General features: G+C 39.7%; 1 protein-coding gene across 3 annotated transcripts in view; it reads right to left on the bottom strand.

Annotated features, from left to right (window-relative positions):
• The window catches only part of CD38 (CD38 molecule), an 82,309-nt gene that overhangs the window by 37,975 nt on the left and 25,015 nt on the right, over positions 1-19,319 (bottom strand). Inside the window, exon 1 of one of the 3 annotated variants that reach the window (XM_023206947.1) lies at positions 17,431-17,537. The exons of the other annotated variants lie outside the window; for them this stretch is intronic. The gene's annotated coding sequence lies outside the window, so the exon portion shown is untranslated. Of the gene's footprint in view, positions 1-17,430; positions 17,538-19,319 lie in introns of those variants that run through there. 3 annotated transcript variants of the gene reach the window in all.

The following is a 19,319-nucleotide window of genomic DNA, read 5'->3' on the forward strand; positions in this document are numbered from 1 at the left end:
TGCTCATGGTGGAAGGAAATGTTAGTGTACCTTTAATCCACAGATCATTGGAAAGCAGCTCCTTTCCCAAGTTTTCTGCATCAGTGGTTCTCAAACTTGGCTGCTTACTGGAGTGCGCTTGAACAATGTGATTTTTAAGTTTTCCAGGCTTTCTAAAATGTAGCCAAGTTTGGGAACCACTACACCTAGGTGGTTATCTCATACTACTTCTATCAGAATACAGATTGTGTGCTGTGAATCTGAATTGGGATACATTTTCTTTAGGTAGCAAGAAAGGTTTATTTACCTTTAAGACATTATACTGATCTGCTTGAGAATCTTAGAAACAAAGAACCCTTAAAATCAGTTAAGGGTGATACATTGTGGTGTCATTTTGATAGTTCTCTGCATGGAGTCATGTTTGGCATGATTTGCATACTGTGCTAGAATTAAGCTGAGTTAGTTGAGAAGGGATTAGGAAGAGGCAGATGTAAGCTTTAACAGTTCTAACCAAGAAATGCATCTTATTTATTCCTTGTTGACCATACTAGGGAGAGATACCTGGATCATGTGATACCCTGGAAAGCAGAGACATATGTATCCTTAGTGTAGTCAGGGGCATATAGGTCCTTAAATATTGCTATATCTTTGTCCTAAAGCAATGCTTGACATGATATGGCTCTAGAAATAGTCATTGGATGGGTGTATTATTTTAGAAATGAGTAAGTGAAATAAAGCAGGTCATACAGTTGTGTCAATGAATTATCCATGTATCAGAAGAACAAGGATGACAAGGGGATTGATTGAAGCTAATGTTTTCTTAAATATTTTCAAATTGATTTCTGCGTGTCAGAAGAACTTAGGTAGCAAATGCATGCAGCTTAGGTTTTCCATTTAAATCTTGTTTTCTGTTTGACTTCACAAACTTGTTTATAGTCGTGACTTAGAAGGTGAGTGATATTCTCCAGGGAGTATGATTTAGACGCTGGAAAGGGTTATAGAAAACTCCTTACAAGCTTAGTTTGTGTCCAAATTTACAGCATTTAATACAATGTTAATGTATTATTGCTATTTGTAAGTGTTTTACTGAACATCTTAGAAATCGGTCTTACAGTTTGTTAAAGCAATGTTCTTCAAGCTGGACTTCATGCCACAAGGGGAGTGTATTCTAAGGGGGAAGAAAAGGATTGTGGTTTGAAAGAACAATTGTAGTATTTCCTTCATTCTGAGGTGTATTTTTCTCACATTTTCATATTGTAATCAGGATACTTCTTAACATGGGTGTACATTTAATGTAGTAGTACTTTTTCTCCTTTTGTCCTGCAAGTTGTCACTAAATTTGTGCTATCATAATTGTTACCTTCATAGAATGCATAAAATAGGGGTACTTCTTTAAAAAAAAAAAGAAAACATACAATAAATTATTGTTCACTATAGTCACCCTACAATGCTATAGAAAACTAAAACGTATTTCTCCTATCTATATATAATTTTGTATTCATTGATCAACCTCTATCTCCCTACCCTTCTCAGCTTCTAGTAACCACTGTTCTACTCTCTATTTCTCTGAGATCAGCTTTTTTAGCTCCCACATGTAAGTGAGAATATATGAAACTTGTCTTTCTGTACCTGGCTTATATCATTTAACATAATGTCCTCCAGGCTCATCCATGTTGCCACCAATGATAGGATTTTATTCTCTTCTATGGCTGCATATTATTGTCTATATATACCACATTTTCTTTATCTCTTCATCTGTTGATAGACACTTAGGTGGATTCCATATCTTCATTATTATAAATGAAACTGCAGTAAAGATGAGAGTGCAGGTATCTCTTCGACATATGATTTTATTTTCTTTGGATATAGGTCCAGTAGTGAGATTACTGGATCATATGGTAGTTCTATTTTTAGCCTGTTAAGGAACTTCCATACTGCTTTCCATAATAGCTGTACTAATTTACATTCCTTCCCGTGTGAGAATTTTCTTTGTCGCTTATACAATGTTGGTGTGAATGTAAATTAGTTCAGCCACTGTGAAAATCACTTTGGAGATTTCTTAAAGAACTGTTAATAAAATCTGAACTACCATTCAACCCAGCAATCCCACTACTGGGTATATGCCCAAAGGAAAATAAATTGTTCTACCAAAAAAAAAGACATGCACTTATACGTTCATTACAGCACTATTCACAATAGCAAAGACATGGAATCGACCTAGATGCCCATCAATGGCTGATTGGATAAAGAAAATGTGGTGGTGTGTATGTACCATGGAATACCACGCAGTCATAGAAAGAAGAATGAAATCATGTCTTTTGCAGCAACAAGAATGCAGCTGGAAGCCATTATTCTAAGCAAGTTAACACAGAAACAGAAAACCAAATACTACAGTTTCTCACTTGTAAGTGGGAGCTAAACATTGGGTACACATGGGCATAAAAATGGGAATGCTAGGCACTGGGGAGTATAAGAGGAGGGAGAGAAGGAGGAAGGAAGGGTTGCAAAATCACATATTGGGTACTATGCTCACTACCTGGGAGAGGGGTTCAGTCATACTCTGAAACCTCATCATCATGCAACATACCCTTGTAACAGACCTGCACATGTACCCTCTGAATCTAAAGTAAAAGCCGAATTTTTTAAAAGTTTCATTTTATCTGCATTCTTGCTAGCTTTGTTATTTTTTCCTCTTTTTGATAATAGCCACTCTAGCTGGCGTGAGATAATCTCTCACTGATTTTGATTTGCATTTCCCTAATCATTAGTCACACAGAGCACTGTTTCAAATACTTAGTGGCCATTTTATGTCTTCTTTTGAGAAGCATCTGTTCAGATCAATGGCCAATTTTAAAAATCAGATTATTTGGCTTTTTGCTGTTTAAGTTCCTTGTATATTCTAGATATTAATTCCTTGTCAGAGAAATCATTTGCAAATATTATATCCCATTCTGTAGTTTGTTGTTTCCTTTGGAAAGACAAAGGTTGTTTCCTTTGCTGCACAGAAATGTTTAGTTTGATGTAATCCCATTAGTCTATTTTTGCCTTTGTTGACTGTGTTTTGGAGGTCTTATCCATAAAATCTTTACTCAGAACATTTCCCTTACATTTTCTCTTAGTAGTTTCATTTGGGGTCTTACATTTAAGTCTTTGATTTCATTCGTTTTCAGTTACTTTTTGTATATTATGATAGATGGGGCTCTAGTTTCATTCTTCTGCATATGAATATCCAGTTTCCCCAGCAACATTTATTGAAAAGGGTGTCCTTCCTTCAGTTTATGCTCTTAGTGCTGTTATAGAAAATCAGTAGGCCATGAACATGTGAATTTATTTCTGGGTTCTCCATTCTATTCATTGGTTTACGTGTCTGGTTTAATGCCAACACAATGCTGTTTTACTATAGCATTATAGTATATTTTAAAGTAAAATAGTGTGATCCCTCCAGTTCTTTTTGCTCAGAATTGCTTTGGCTTGGCCAGGAGCAGTGACTCATGCCTGTAATACCAGCACTTTGGGAGGCTGAGGCAGGTGGATCACTTGAGGTCAGGAGTTTGAGACCAGCCTGGCCAACACGGTGAAACCCTATCTCTACTAAAAATAGGGCATGGTAGTGCATGCCTGTAATTCTAGCTACTGAGGTGGCTGAAGCAGGAGAATTGCTTGAACCCAGGAGGCAGAGATTGCAGTGAGATGAGATCATGCAACTGCGCTCCAACCTGGGTGACAGAGGGACACTCTGTCTGAAAAATAAAATGAAATAAAATAAAATAAAACAAACAATTGCATTGGCTATTTGGGGTCTTTTATGGTTCCTAACAAATTCAAGAGTTTTTTTTTTTTTTCCATTTCTGTGAAAAATACCATTGAAAATTTGATAGGGATTGCATTGAATCTGTAGATTGCTTCGGGTAGTATGGAATCTTAACAGTATTGATTTTTCCAAGCCATGAACATGGGATATCTATCCAATTTTTGTGTCCTCTTTAATTTCTTTTATTAGTGTTCTGTAGTCTATCTATCCAATTTTTATGTCCTCTTCAATTTCTTTTATTAGTGTTCTGTAGTCTAGAGATCTTTCACCTCTTTGGTTAAATTTACTCCTAGGTAGGTTTTTTTTTGGGGGGGTAGCTATTATAAGTGGGGTTCCTTTTACAGATAGTTTATTATTGGTGTATAGAAATGCTACTGATTTTTGTAGGTTGATTTTGTATCTCACAACTTTACTGAATTTGTATATCAATTCTAAGAGTTTTTGGGTGGAGTCTTTACATTTTTCTATATATAAGAGAATGTCATCCGCAAACATGGTCAATTTGACTTCCTTCCAAATTTGGATGTCTTTATTTCTTTCTGTTGCCTAACTGCTCCTGCTAGAACTTCCAGTACTACATGGAATAAGAGTAGTGAGGGTAAGCATTCTTTTCTTCTTCCAGTTTTAGAGAAAAAACTTCCAACATTTCCCTGTTCGGTACAATGTTAGTTGTGGATTTGTCATATATGGCCTTTATTAAGATGAAGTGTGTTCCTTCTTCTAAACCTAATTGTTTGAGAGTTTTTATCATGGAGGGATGTTGAATTTTATCAACTGTTTTTCTGCATCTATTGTGGTGATCATGATTTTTGTCCTTTATTCTGCTGATGGGATGTATTGTTTATTGATTTGCATATGTTGAACCAGTCTTACATCCCTGGAATAAATCCCACCTGGTTTTAGTAAATAATCTTATGAATGTGCTGTTGGATTCAGTTTGCTAGTATTTTGTGGAGGAACTTTCCATTTATGTTCATAAGGGATACTGGCCTGCAATATTATTTTGTTGTTGTTGTATCCTTGTCTGGTTTTGTATCAGGTTAATTCTGGCCTTATAGAATGAGTTTGGAAGAATTCTCTTCCCTTCAATTTTCTGGAATAGTTTGAGAAGAATTGGTAGTTATTTTTTAAATTTTGGTACAATCCAGCAGTAAAGCCATCCAGTCCTGAGTTTGTTTTTTTTTTTTTCAATTGGGAAACTTTTTATTGTTGTTTAATAAATATTATTATTGAAGTTCTTCCTTGTTATTGCTCTGTTTGGATTTCGTATTTCTTCCTGGTTCAATCTTGGTAGATTGTAGGTGCCCAGAAATTTATCCATCTCCTCTGGGTTTTCCAATTTATTGGTGTTCATAATAGTCTCTTATGCTATTTTATATTTTTGTGGTATCAATTGTAACATCTCCTTTTTCATTTATTTGGTTTTCCCTCTTTTCTCTTAGTCTAGGTAATGCTTAGTCAATTTTGTTTTGAAAAACAACTTTTCAGCCGGACGCGGTGGCTCAAGCCTGTAATCCCAGCACTTTGGGAGGCCCAGACGGGCGGATCATGAGGTCAGGAGATCGAGACCATCCTGGCTAACACAGTGAAACCCCATCTCTACTAAAAAATACAAAAAAAACTAGCCGGGCGAGGTGGCGGGCGCCTGTAGTCCCAGCTACTCGGGAGGCTGAGGCAGGAGAATGGCGTAAACCCAGGAGGCGGAGCTTGCAGTGAGCTAAGATCCGGCCACTGCACTCCAGCCTGGGCGACAGAGTGAGACTCTGTCTCAAAAAAAAAAAAAAAAAAAAGGAAAAACAACTTTTCATTTTGTTGATCTTTTGTATTACTTTTCCAACCTATTTCATTTATTTCTGTTCTGATCTTTATTATTTACTTCCTTCTACTAATTTGGAGTTTGGGGGTGTTGTTGTTGTTGTTGTTTTGCTTTTGTAGTTTCCTGAGGTTCACTGTCGTTTGTTTTAAATCTTTCTACTTTTTTGATGTAGGCAATCATTACTATAAACTTTCCTCCTAGTATTACTTTTACTGTATTCCATAGATTTTGGTATGTTGTGTATCCATTTTTATTTGTTAGGCATGTTTTCATCATTTTCAGTAAGTTTTTTTATTTTTCTTAATTTCTTCATTGACCCATTGGTCATTCTGGAGTATGTTGCTTAATTTCCAAGTATTTGTACCAAAAAAACCCCTAATTTTTAAAGATGGGCAAAAGATTTGACACATACTTCAAAAAGCCTATGAGATGATCCTCAGCATCATTAGTCATGGGGGAAATGCAAACTACAACCACCATAAAATAACATTAAAGATTTTTAGATGCCTAAGATGTAAAAGTCTGACAATACCAAATGTTAACAAGGACATAGAACAACCAGAATACCCACACACTGATCCTACACATGTAAAACTATACAATTGCCTTATAAAACGGTTTGATGGTTTCTCAAAAAGTTAATCAACTTATCTACCATATGGCTCAGCTATTCTGTTTTTGGGTGTTCACTCAAGAGAAATAAAACCGTATGTGTAAGAATTAAAGACAGAGGAAAGAAACACAAAAGGTGGCTTGCCAGTTAAGACAGGTTTATTTTAGAGAAAACAAACCCGTGAGGAACTTTTGGCCGAGCCAGGTCGGAGGCACACTCTCTTACAGACTAAGAGTTTTTTAAGGATTTAGGATGGGAGAGTTTATTAGAAGCTTGGACTGCTTTTGTGTTTTTTGTTGTGTTTATCTGGGAGGGAGAGTTGTGTGTCTGTTTTTATACATTTTCTGTAGCTGCAGGCATACCCCGAGTCTGCTTTTCGCTTCCCTATTTTAGCGCACCTGAAGGGAAAAGAATGTGTTTATTACCCCCACTGTCTTACTGGGGCCCACTGTATGAGGGTGAAGTTTGGCAGTTACCCAAGAGATTTTTCTCCCACCTCCCTCTGTGCCTGAGCTGTTTTATCTGTGTTTTACTGTTTGTTCTTTCTGGCTACTTGTAGTTAGAAGAGAAGTGATTTCCTTGAGATGCATGAGGCTAAAAATGGAGCTGGAACTTAGAGTGGCAGTGTTTGTCCAAGATGAGAGTGCTCCTGCTCTGTCAGTGTGTCCATACAATAACTTGTACACTAATGTTCATTGAACCTATATTCATTGTATCCAAAAAGTGAATACAAGCCAAATGTCTATCAACAGGTAAACAGATAAACAAATTGTGATATATACACACAACAGACCCAATAGTAAAAAGGAACAAGCTATTAATACATACAACATAGATGAATCACAAAAACATCATGACAAAGACATACAACTCAGACACAAAAGAGTACATGATATGTATTCTATTTATATAAACTTCTTAAAAATGTAAATTTATCTCCAGTAACAGAAAGCAGACATGTTCTACTGGATATCAAAGCATTAGTAATTTAAACAATGTGGCAGTGGTATAGCAACAAACCATAAAACAGATTGGAGAGTCCAGAAATAAACTGACATACATAAAGAAACACAAGATGCAGTGGAAGTGGCATCAGAAAGCCCTCGATAAAGGATGGATTATTTGATTAACAGCACTCACACAACTGACTATCCATCTGGGGGAAAATGAAATGGGCTTCCTAATTTCACCACATACAAAGAAAAATTCCAAGTGGATCAAAGATCTAAGTATGAAAGCAAACGTTTAACATTTTTAGAATATATATAACCCTTTTGTGATCTCACATTAATCAGTTCTTAAATAAGATACAAAAGGCACAACCATAAAAGAAAACATAAATTTGATCATATTTAAATCTTTAGTAAATAAGGGACATGATAAATATAGAGTCAAGAGTTAAGCCATAGACTGGGAGACTATATTTGCAATCCACATAACTGACAGAAGATTAGAATCCTGAACGTGTAAAGAGCCAATTCAACATAAGAACAAGCAAAAGACAGAAACAGGCTTTTCACAGAATGACCTGAATGACAAATAAACACATAAAAAGATAATTACTTGTGTTAATGATCAGGGAATGTAAAAGATAAAACAACAAGGAAATGGGCTTTTTTTTCGAGGATGAATAGCAATGAGGACTTTACACCGCTTTTGTGAAAATAAAGTGCTATAACAAATTTGGTGACCATTTGGCCATATGCAATGTGGCAGATGCAGCTGATTCCCTACACTCCAGATTTCTTTTACCCTTCTTTCCTATTGGCAAAGCATGTCTCCTATTATGATTCAAAATATCAAATTCTCACTTCTTAAGCCTCTTTTATAGCTTTGGGTAACCGTGTGGCTCGATTCTGGCCAGTGAAATTTAAGGAGAAGCCTAGAGAGGGTTGAAAGAGGGCTGCTGGGAAATATGTTATTTTGGGATGAAAAGAGACTTGAAATGGGGGTGTGCTTTTGCCCCCCTCCCTGCCCTCTGTTCCAGGTATATGAGGGCATAATGCAGCAATCTTGTGACAAGAAGCTGAAAGCCACTCAAGGGAGATGGAAGAGTGTAAGGCAACAGCCTCGGCCATCACTGTGCTGCTGAACCGACCCTATGACCACCCCACTTCTGGATGTCTTGTTATGTGTGTCAACAACATTTTCAAGTGGCCAGGCTCTCTGGCTCATGCCTGTAATCCCAGCACTTTGGGAGGCCAAGGTGGGAGGATTGCTTGAGGCCAGGGGTTTGAGACCAGCCTGGGCAACATAGTCAGACCTCATCTCTATAAAACATTTGTTTAAAATTTAAAATATGTTTTAAACCTTTTCAGTTGAGTGTTCTGTTAGTTGCAGCCAAAAGCATCTTAATTGGCACACCTGTTGTTATTCATTGAATTTTACCCCCCTCCAAAGGATGCTGAAATCCTAACACCCAGTACCTCAGAATATGACCTTATTTGGAAGTAAGGTTTTACAGATGATCAAGTTAAGAGGAGATCATTAGGGTGAACCCTAATCCTATATGACTGGGTCCTTATAAAAAGGGGAAATTTGGGCGTTGAGACAAACACAAACAGAGAGAAGACAATATGAAGACACTGGGACAACACCATAAACAAGACAAGGTATGCCTGAGGTTACTAGAATCTTGGAAGAGGGCATGACGCAGATTCTCTCTCACAGCCTTCAGAAGGCACCAACCCTCCTGACACCTTGATTTTAGACTTCCAGCCTCCAGAACTGTGAGACAGTACACTGCTATTGTTGAAGCCACCCAGCTTGCAGTACTTTATCACGGTAGCTGCAGCACACTAGCGTACCCAGTAAAGGTGAAGATGGCACACGTCACAACCTTAGTCATTCTACCTTAGTCATTCTATTAAACACACTGGGAAAAAATCATATGCACAAGTAGATGTGTATGCTTTAGCATTGTTCATGCCTGCAAAAACTGACAAAAAAGATAAAAGACTAATTAATAAATAGATAATAATAACTAAGTGAGTAGTATGGTCATTCAATAGGATACCATATAGCACTTAAAATTGATGAACTACAGTTTATATGTTAGCAGGGGTAAATCTCAAAAGTGATGTCATTAAAATCCCAAAAATATATTGTTAGCTGGAAAAGTAAAGTTCACTCTACAAGGCAAGAACACATAGTAAATGCAAATAAAGATTAAACTGAGGTAACATTCCCTTATCAGACCGGCAAAAATCAGAACATTTGAAGATACTCTGTGTAGCATGGGTACGGGGAAATAGGAGTTCTCATTACCTGAAGAAGATAATTGCCTTGTAAAGAGAAGTTTGACAATTTTTTCAAAATTGTAAGCAGCATATGCTTTAACTTAGCAATTCTACTTTCAGAATTCTATCTTATACACAGATCCACGTATGTATACATACAGAAGGATTTCATTGCAGCATTGTCGGTAAAGTTGCCAAAGGCTTAAAACAATCTAAATGTTCATAGATACAAGTCCAAAGTATAGTAAATTTGTAAAGTGGAATCTATATAATTATTAGAATGAAACAAAGCTACTCTGATCATCAAGATACATTGTAGAATGAAAAAAAGTAAGACATGGAAGAGATACTATGTGTGGAAAGGAGACAAGGAAATTGGGGGAAGGAGTATTTGATTTTATTTGTAACATGTTATTTCTTTAAAAACTAGAAAAAAGATGTAAAACAAATATGGCAAATTTTTATTGTCTATTAACTCTGTGTGGTGGGTAAATGGGTATTTGTACTACTATTCCATGAACATTTCAGTGTATTTAAAATGTTAATAATTTAACATTTTTAATTTTAAAAAGGAAAAATTGAGAGGAGATATTTACTGAGAAACATTGAAGGAGGATACGAAGATATTGAAGGAGGAAAAGGAGTTCCCTCAAGTAGGAAAAATGAAGAAAGCCAGACCTGGGAAATATAAAGTGTACAGTTTTCAGAGATAAATAAATTAATATGTTCAGATCCTAGGGTTCAAAAGTACCTTTGAAAAAATTTTATCTGGAAATATTAACACATAAAAGCAAGTCCCCAAAACGTGAACAATGAACTAAATCTTAGATTATTTTTCTGTGGTTTTAAATCTCTCTCAGTTTCAACAAGGTGTTTTCAGTCCTTCTTTGCCTTTGAAGAATTCCCATGGAGATTTAATCACTCCCAACTTAGACACTGCTAGAGATAATTTAACTCATAAACTATCTCTCTTAGGAACCAAGATAATCAATGAAGTAGTTTTATTCATAATTTCACAATATTTCATCTATCAAGTGCCAAATTCACAAATAACTTTAAAATATTTGCTTGACAGTCATAAAAGAAAATGAACATTTGGACAATATCAAGGCAAATATGGATCATGACCAGGGAAAATATGCCCTGGGAAATTTATGTCTCTTCAAATCAAATACTGCTAATTGCTTCAAAACATCCAAAGACCAAAAATGTAGAAAAACTGTCTACAATGTGGATACACCATGTTTGATATATTCCAACAGGGAGTAGACAACTGAGCTTAGCAGTTTTTAAAAATATCACATAATAGAAAAAAATTAATTGTATCTATAAGACTACTTATGCTGAGGCCATCCATTTAAGCAGGCATATATCTTCCTTTTGCGGATCTCCTTATTTATTTTTTTAAATTGTGGGTTTCTCTGCTATTTAGAATTCTACTTTGAGGCTTAAGAGATTTTACATTCTTTCTTTTTTTTTTTTTTTTTTTTTTTTTTTTTGAGACAGAGTCTCGCTCTGTCGCCCAGGCTGGAGTTCAGCGGCTGGATCTCAGCTCACTGCAAGCTCCGCCTCCCGGGTTTACGCCATTCTCCTGCCTCAGCCTCCCGAGTAGCTGGGACTACAGGCGCCCACCACCTCGCCCGGCTAGTTTTTTGTATTTTTTAAGTAGAGATGGGGTTTCACCTTGTTAGCCAGGATGGTCTCGATCTCCTGACCTCATGATCCGCCCGTCTGGGCCTCCCAAAGTGCTGGGTTTACAGGCTTGAGCCACCGCGCCCAGCCGAGATTTTACATTCTTTTCTATACTTTTGTATTCATCCAAATGTTCTTCAATGGGCATGTTTTGCTTTTATAATTTTTTAAAAAGAAGAGTTACTAGATGGAACAAGAATGTTAGCATCTTGCTACATTTACTCTAAATTTCTGACCTCAGTTTTCACCTTTTTGGTCTTTAAATACAAGATTCTTATCCTCTTTTTCCAGAATAGATATTTGCTGGTAATATTTTGCTGAAAAAAGACAATCTCCTATTCCCTACTAAGATCAGCTACAAAAATCTGTGAATATAACCATTCCTCCCCTTTCAGCCCCTTTCTGTAAAATACACATACACACACACACACACACACACACACACACACGAAACTAACTCTTGATTTCACCTATTGTTGAGTTTCCTGTTTTTTTCTCAGCATCTTCCATCCATTTTTTTCCACCACCCCCTTATTTAAGAAAACTGTCTTTGTGGTTTTCTGACCTGATCTATTTTTAAGAGTTTCCTTTAATGGCAAGAATAACACCTAGCCAATTCTAAATGTACTTATTACCTCAAAAAAGTCAACTGATACTTCTTTAACTGAGTCACTACACTAATCAACACTATTCATTCCCTCTATAAAAGCAAGTTTTCTATCTTCTACACAGTTAATAAACTACTCTTTTGCACACCTGAGAATTTTTGTTTCTATCTACTTTGTTATTTACCTGTTTATAAACATGTTGATGCTTGTGGTTTTTACTTATATAATTTAATTAAATTGTGCACAAAACTGAATAAGTAGAAAAAGAAAAACCATTTCTTTTCTATGAAAACTAAGTTGCATGTTTTGGAAAACATCCAGCCACTACTTCACTTGTATTGCTGTTCTCCTGGCCAGCAAAACCTCTTGCAAGAGTTGTCTATGCGCAACAGTCTCTAATTCCTCTCTCTTCTCATTTGTTTTTTTCTTGAATTTGTTCCACATAGGCTTTCATCACTACCACTCCTCCCAAACTGACCTTGTCAAGTCACCAATCCATTGGTCAATTTCCAATCTTCATCTTACTCGGCCAATCAGAATCACTTGAATGAGCCGATTATACCTCCTCTTTCTGAAATGTTTTCTTTCCTTGTGTCTGCATACACTGTTGACTTCCAGATTTATATCTCCAGCCCAGACCTCTCTCCAGGACCCCCATACTCATATGAACCAGTCTTCTGATCAACATCTCCACTAAAACAGTAGTCTCCCTTATCTGCCAGGGTTATGTTCCGAGCCCCTCAGTGATGCCTGAAACTGCAGATAGTACATATAAACCCTGTGTGTATGTACTGCTTTTTCAATCTGATAACTGAGATGGATACTAAGCAAGTAACAGGCAGGTAAAATATGCAGCATGGATATGCTGGACAAAGGGATGATTCACATCCAGGGCAGAAGAGAGTGGGACATCATGAGATTTCATCACGCTAACTCAGAAGAGAGCTCAATTTAAAACTTGTGACTTATTTCTGGAATATTCCATTTAATATTTTCACACCGTGGCTGGCCATGGATAACTGAAACTGCAGAAAGTGAAACCCTAGATAAGGGAGGGTTACTGAATGTGGAAAACCAAGCTGCTGCTTCCTTCCCAACTTGCTTTACCACAGTCTTTCTCTTTCTGATAAATGGAAATTCATTTTTTTCAGCACCTCTGTCCCAAAATCTTGGAAGCATTGTTGTTTCTTCTTTTTCTCTCACATTCCATACATTAACCCATGGCAAATCACATGGGATCTACTTTCCAAACGTATCCAGAATCCACCCACTTCTCAACATCATCCATCACCATCCAAGCCAAAATCATCTCTTATCTGAATCACTAAAGAGCTTCCAAATGGCTTCCAGGCTGATGTCCTTGTCCTGCTACCATCTGTTCTCAATGCAGCAGACAGAGAGATCCTTTAATTAAGGTACCAGACACTGTTACATAGTATTTAGACTACACATCACTACTGGGATAAGTCCTGTATCCCAAGGACCAAAAGAACCATAGAGAAAACTTACACCATTCAGTAGACATTTCATTAGCAACAGTATATATACACATATGTATATATAAAACAATTAGATACAACATATATATGGGAAGTAAATACATAATTACATTAACGTCATTGGGAACTAAGATTTTCAGTGTAAAAGAGAAACAAGCATAAAATTAAAATGTTAAATAAAAACTCTGTGCTCTTTACTTTGAAATGAAATTATCAATATGAGCTCATAATTTTTTGTCTCTTTCTCAAAATGGACATATTTTCTAGCATTGGATACTAAAAAAAATCAAAGTTATGAAAAACACAGTAGCAAGCAGAAGTACTGGAGAGAGGTCTGGGCTAGAGATATAAATTTGGAAGTCAACAGTGTGTATAGACTCAAGGGAAGAAAACATTTCAGAAAGAGGGGGTGTAATCAGTTCGTTCAAGTGATTCTGGTTGGCCAAGCTCTCAGTCAACAGATAATAAAGGGAATAGAGGAGGATTTTAAATAACACCACATGGATGTAATTGGCCAAACCCAGAAGGTGGGAAATTCTACAAGATGAATTGCTCACTCTGTTTAATAAATTAATATGCATTCTTAAATGGGGGAGGGAAGTGGTTGTAAATTAAAGGAAATGTAAGATACATATATTTTTAATGCAATGTGCAAATCTTGATTAGAACAAATCAGTTATAAAACTACATTTTAAAGAAAATCATGGAAAATTAAACATGATCAATATTGTCTGATATGAAAAATTACTCAGTTGTGTCAGGTAGGAGGATGGTATGATAGTTGTGTTTTTTAATGTTCTTTTTAGAGACTGAAAGATTTACAGACAAAATTATATAAACCCTGGAATTTGCTTTAAAGTACACTTTTTAAAAATTGGGTAAATAGGTGAAATAAGAACAGCAGAATGTTGATAGTTGTTGAAGTTGGGTAATGGGTAAGTAGGGGTTAATTGTATTATTAGCCCCAGTTTTACATATCTTTGAAATTTTCCATAAGAGAACGCTCCAAACACATGGCTGGCTTGCTGCTTTTCAGGGCCTTTGCACATGCTGTTCCTTTTACCTAGGATGTTCTCCACAGATATTTCTATGTTTTGCTCTCCTTCTTTAGGTCTTTGCTAAAATGCCACCTTCTAGTAAAGCCTTCTGTCTTAGTCTCTGTCTGTTGCTTACAGCAGAATACCTGAAGCTGGATAATTTATTTTAAAAATGAATTTATTCCTTAAAGATTCACCAAACCAAGCAGCCCCAGGCCCCTGACTCTCTTCATCTGGCTCCTCATCCTGCCGCCCCTCTGTTTGGGGACCTGCGTTCATGTGTCCGTAACTTTTTTAAAAGTAAGCTCCCAGGACTGACGGTGCATGGAATGATGATGGGATCTTCCTGGGGGCGAATAATGTGTTAGGTTTCCCTGTCTCGGATGACAAACATGATTCTAACACAGAATCACAAAGAAATGTCACCTCTCAGAGCAACGCCAACCAACTGGTAGCATCTCCATGGTGCGCTGGGTGAAGATTCTGAGGCTGACTCAGGCTCATCCAACATGCTCTGAAAAATCAGCAATGCCCATCATGGGCACAGTATTAGGAGTGCCAGGTGCATGCTGCATACTTCCCGACCCAGCTCCAAGAAGTGATTGTTAAACACGTGGGATCAAATATAGGAGATAGATTCAGAGTGGTGGGAGAAGCTATGGGAAAGAAGCAGACCTTTTGAAAGGTCAGAAGGCTCTGCAAAGCTTCTGGGGAGAATAAGCTGAAGGCAGCTGTTCTCTTACCCTGAGGCAGAGGGCGAGGAGTAGGTACAAGGGAATGTAGGGGAGTTTGTCTACATAAGCTTGTTTACTTCCAGAAACCGACCTATGGTCACCGTCGGGCGAGACTGCTCCCTGCAAGGGGGAACAACTATGTTAATTACCCACAGACTGGGTTGGCTCCAGGCTTTCGGCATTATGTCTGTACTGAATAAAAGCGAGCAGCTCCAGTTTATCAAGACTGCTGATTTTTCAGCAGTCCCCTAGCCGCTCTTTCACTGCATATCTATGTCTGAGTATTCCTTTCATCTGTCACTCAGTCGGGGTCTGCAGGCAGACCCGGCAATCATACCACAAGGAACACGTCCTGGCAACTAGGAGAGGACATGGCATTCAGAGATTCGTAAACATTCCTGAAGTACAAAGACAAGGCGTTGTGGCTCCCTAAAAGGAGGCCAGTGACCCTGAAGCCTCAGGACTCACCTTTGAGGTCTACAGAACAAGGAGCAGACACCCTGTCCCTGCAAGTATCCCTGTTGAGAGGAGACAAAGTGCTAGCAGCCCTCCCTCTCAGCGCCTCCTCGGCCTCCGCGTCCACTCTGGCGGCGCTTGAGCCCTTCAGCCTGCCACGCGTGGGCGCCCCTCTCTGGGCTGGCTGAGGCCGAAGCTGCCTCCCTCTGCTTGTGGGGAAGTGTGGAGGGAGAGGCGCAGGTGGGAACCAGGGCTGCGCACGGCACTCGTGGGTCAGCGCGAGTTCCGGCGGGCGCTGGTGCGGGGGCAGGCTCCGCGGACCCCGCACACGGAGCGGCCGGGCCAGCCCAGGACAGTGAGGGGCTTAGCACCCGGGTCAGCAGCTGCGGAGGTTGCGCCGGGTCCCCCAGCAGTGCCGGTCTGCCGGCGCCGCACTCAAATTGTCGCAGGGCCTTAGCTGCCTCCCGGCGAGGCAGGGCTCTGGAACTGCAGCCAGCTATGGCTGACCTCCTCCCCCTGTGGTGGGCTCCCCACCGAGGCCTGAGCTTCCGGCGGTCGCTGCCTGCTGCTCAGTGGCTGGGGGTCCCATTGACAGCCCAAGGGCTGAGGAGAGCAGGCGCAACTCGGGACTGGCGGCAGCTCCGCCTGCAGCCCTAGTGGAGGATCCACTAGGTGAAGCCAGCTGGGCTCCTGAACCAGATGGGGACTTGGAGAACTTTTATATCTAGCCGGAGGATTGTATGTGCACCAATCAGCACTCTGTGTCTAGCTCAGGGTTTGTAAATACACCAATTGCTACTCTGTATCTAGCTAATTCTGTATCTAGCTAAGTAGCACTCTGTGACTCTGTGTCTAGCTCAAGGATTGTAAATGCACCAATCAGCACTCTGTCAAAATGGACCAATCAGCTCTCTGTAAAATAGACCAATCAGCTCTCTGTAAAATGGACCAATCAGCAGGATGTGGGAATAAAAGCAGGCTGCCCCCACCAGCCCAGGGCAACCTGCTTGAGTCCCCATCCAATCTTTGGAAGTTTTGTTGTTTTGCTCTTTGCAATAAATCTTGCTGCTGCTCACTCTTTGGGTCCACGCTGCCTTTATGAGCTGTGGCACTCACCGTGAGGGTCTGCAACTTCACTCTTGAAGCCAGCGAGACCACGAACCCAGCGGGAATAACGAACAACTCCAGACACACTGCCTTTTAAGGACTGTAACACTCACCCTGACAGTCTGCAGTTTCACTCCTGACAGCGAGACCACGAACCCACCAGAAGGAAGAAGTTCCAGACACATCTGAACGTCTGAAGGAACAAATTCCGGACACACCATGTGTAAGAACTGTAACACTCACTGCGAGGGTACTTGACTTCATTTTTTAAGTCACTGAGACCAAGAACCCACCAATTCCGGACACACTGTGCTCAAAGGGGCTCAACATTAAATAGCAACCAAACACCACCATGGCAATTGGAGGAAAAGACCCTGGAAGAAAGGAAAAGCTGTTTCCTGCTTTTTGAAAAATGAGTCCCACATTTTCATTCTGCACTAGGTTCCAAATATTGCATAGCCAGCCGGACTACAGCATATCACCAAGTCAGGGTCTATTTCCCCAACCCTAAAATGTGGTTCCTGGGACTTTCCTGACAGGATTAGGAGAAAGTTTGAAAAGAACCAACTATGTCGTTTCAGTACATTGCAGGCAACCGTAAACATTGATTCTCAACTTTTTTCCCTCCAAAATATCTAAACTGACATGTGGCAGCTGTTTTTCAAGAGTCGTAAGATGAAGAGGAAAGGAGGAAGCAGAGAAGCCATGAGTGTTCATTGTGATGATTAAAAAAAAAAAAAAAAAAAAAGTTCTCCGGGCTAAACACCACCACTTCTTGCAGCTATTATGACACCAGAACAAGGAGCAAGTGTGTGTCTTGAGCAGTGGGTTCCACTGACCTTCCTGGGAACAATGTCTGAAGCAAAACACGAGGCCAAAAGGCACAGAAGTAGGTATCTTCTTCTCCCTCTCCTGAAATCTCTGTTGTTTCCCACTCAGCTTTTTCATCCACTTTGGGGGCTTCCAGATAGCTTTTGCTTATAGAAGATTCTATTCCCTGACTGTATTCTCCCTGATATTCTGGTGGTAGCACCCTAAGCCCCTAGAATCAGCTAATTTGCATAAGTACTCCACCTTTCCTTCCACAGGTGAGGGTTATGGTCTCACTTCCCCGTTTGTAACCACAGCAGCACTCAGGCCCGACACCTGGAAGGCCTTCCCCTTCCCCATTCAATCTGTCCCAGGTGCACTTATTCTTTTTTTTTTTTTTTTTTAAGATAGAGTCTTGCTCTGTCACCCAGGCTGGAGTGCAGTGGCATGATCTTGGCTCACTGCAACCTCCACCTCCCAGGTTCAAGCGATTCTCCTGCCTCAGCCTCCTGAGTAGGTGGGACTACAGGTGCACACAACCCATGGCTGGCTAATTTTTGTATTTTTAGTAGAGACTGGGTTTCACCATGTTTGCCAGGATGGTCTCCATCTCCTGACCTCGTGATCCGCCCGCCTCGGCCTCCCAAAGTGCTGAGATTACAGATGTGAGTCCCCGTGCCTGGCCTGCACCTGAGATTCTTAGAACCCCAGAACAAAAGGTAGGACTGAAGGAAGCCTTCAATCATAACACTAAGCCTTGAGAAGCACAGGCGAGCATGATGCTTTCCGTTGCTCTAATGAATCTCACGGTCTCAGTGGGGACACTGATGTTGAGCACATGGCCATTCCATCACTCCAGGGGGCAAACATGCTGGAATTCTGTCCTGTGCAAAATGGTCACCCTCGTACTCTCTTATGTGCTGAGAAGGTCCAGGTGTGGACAGGCCAAGATGAAGTTCACACTCTCTCACCAGCAGAATCCTCCCCAAGATTCCAAAACCTTTAAGGGTTGGGTCGTTTGGTCAGTCAATTGGTCGATCTTCCCCAGCAGTAGCATCTTACCTGACCCCCAGGATTCTCTCAACAGGGTAGCACACACTCTTCAGAGCACCCTCTTGTTGAAATTCTACCTTTAAAGGAAGACCTGAAATGCTAGTTCTTTCATAAAGTGGTTCCTGACTCGGCCCCACCACTTGGGGCACGTCTGCATCTCCATGGCGTCGTGCTGACACTCCGCTCACATTTTCAGCAATTCACATAGTCTTTCTTGTTTCATAGGGGTACATCTCTTATATCCCTGCAGAATGTAGCACAGTGCTAACTGCACACAAGCTATGGCTCCTTCCTCAGTGACCTCTTGGCTGTGTACAGGCCTCTTTGTCATTACAGATCACTTGGTGCTGCATTGCTGTGTTCCCAGGTTGGTCCTCCCCATACCTCCCACTGCATGATCCTGGAGATCAATGCTTGTGTTTCTTCATTTGCGAATCTCCCATGCCTAACCCTAGCACTAGGCAGACAGCTAAGTATTTGCTAAGTGTTTGCGTAAATTTGCTATTTTGCACATTTTGTACTATCAAGTTTTGCTGAGTAGACGCTAAGAAAATCCCACAGTCGTTAAATTGGGAGGCATGGGAAAGTAAAAATGGAGAACTGGCTCCTAAGAAATCCTGCCAGAAATTTTGAAGAGGAAGTTAAATAAAAAAGAAATCGACATGAACATGAAATCAGAAAAGATAATCCTTGTGGGCATAGAAGTGATTATTAGAAGATAAGGTAAGACAGATGAAAGATTTTCTCTGATTAAGTCTCCCACAGTTTCTAATTATGTTCAACCAGCATGAGGTGGACTCAAGGCAGCTCAATTTAACAAGCTTCTATTAAGAGACTATAAGGTGACAAGCAATGTGTTAGACAA

This window comes from Piliocolobus tephrosceles, chromosome 3, assembly GCF_002776525.5.
Source record: "Piliocolobus tephrosceles isolate RC106 chromosome 3, ASM277652v3, whole genome shotgun sequence".
Lineage (NCBI taxonomy): Eukaryota > Metazoa > Chordata > Mammalia > Primates > Cercopithecidae > Piliocolobus > Piliocolobus tephrosceles.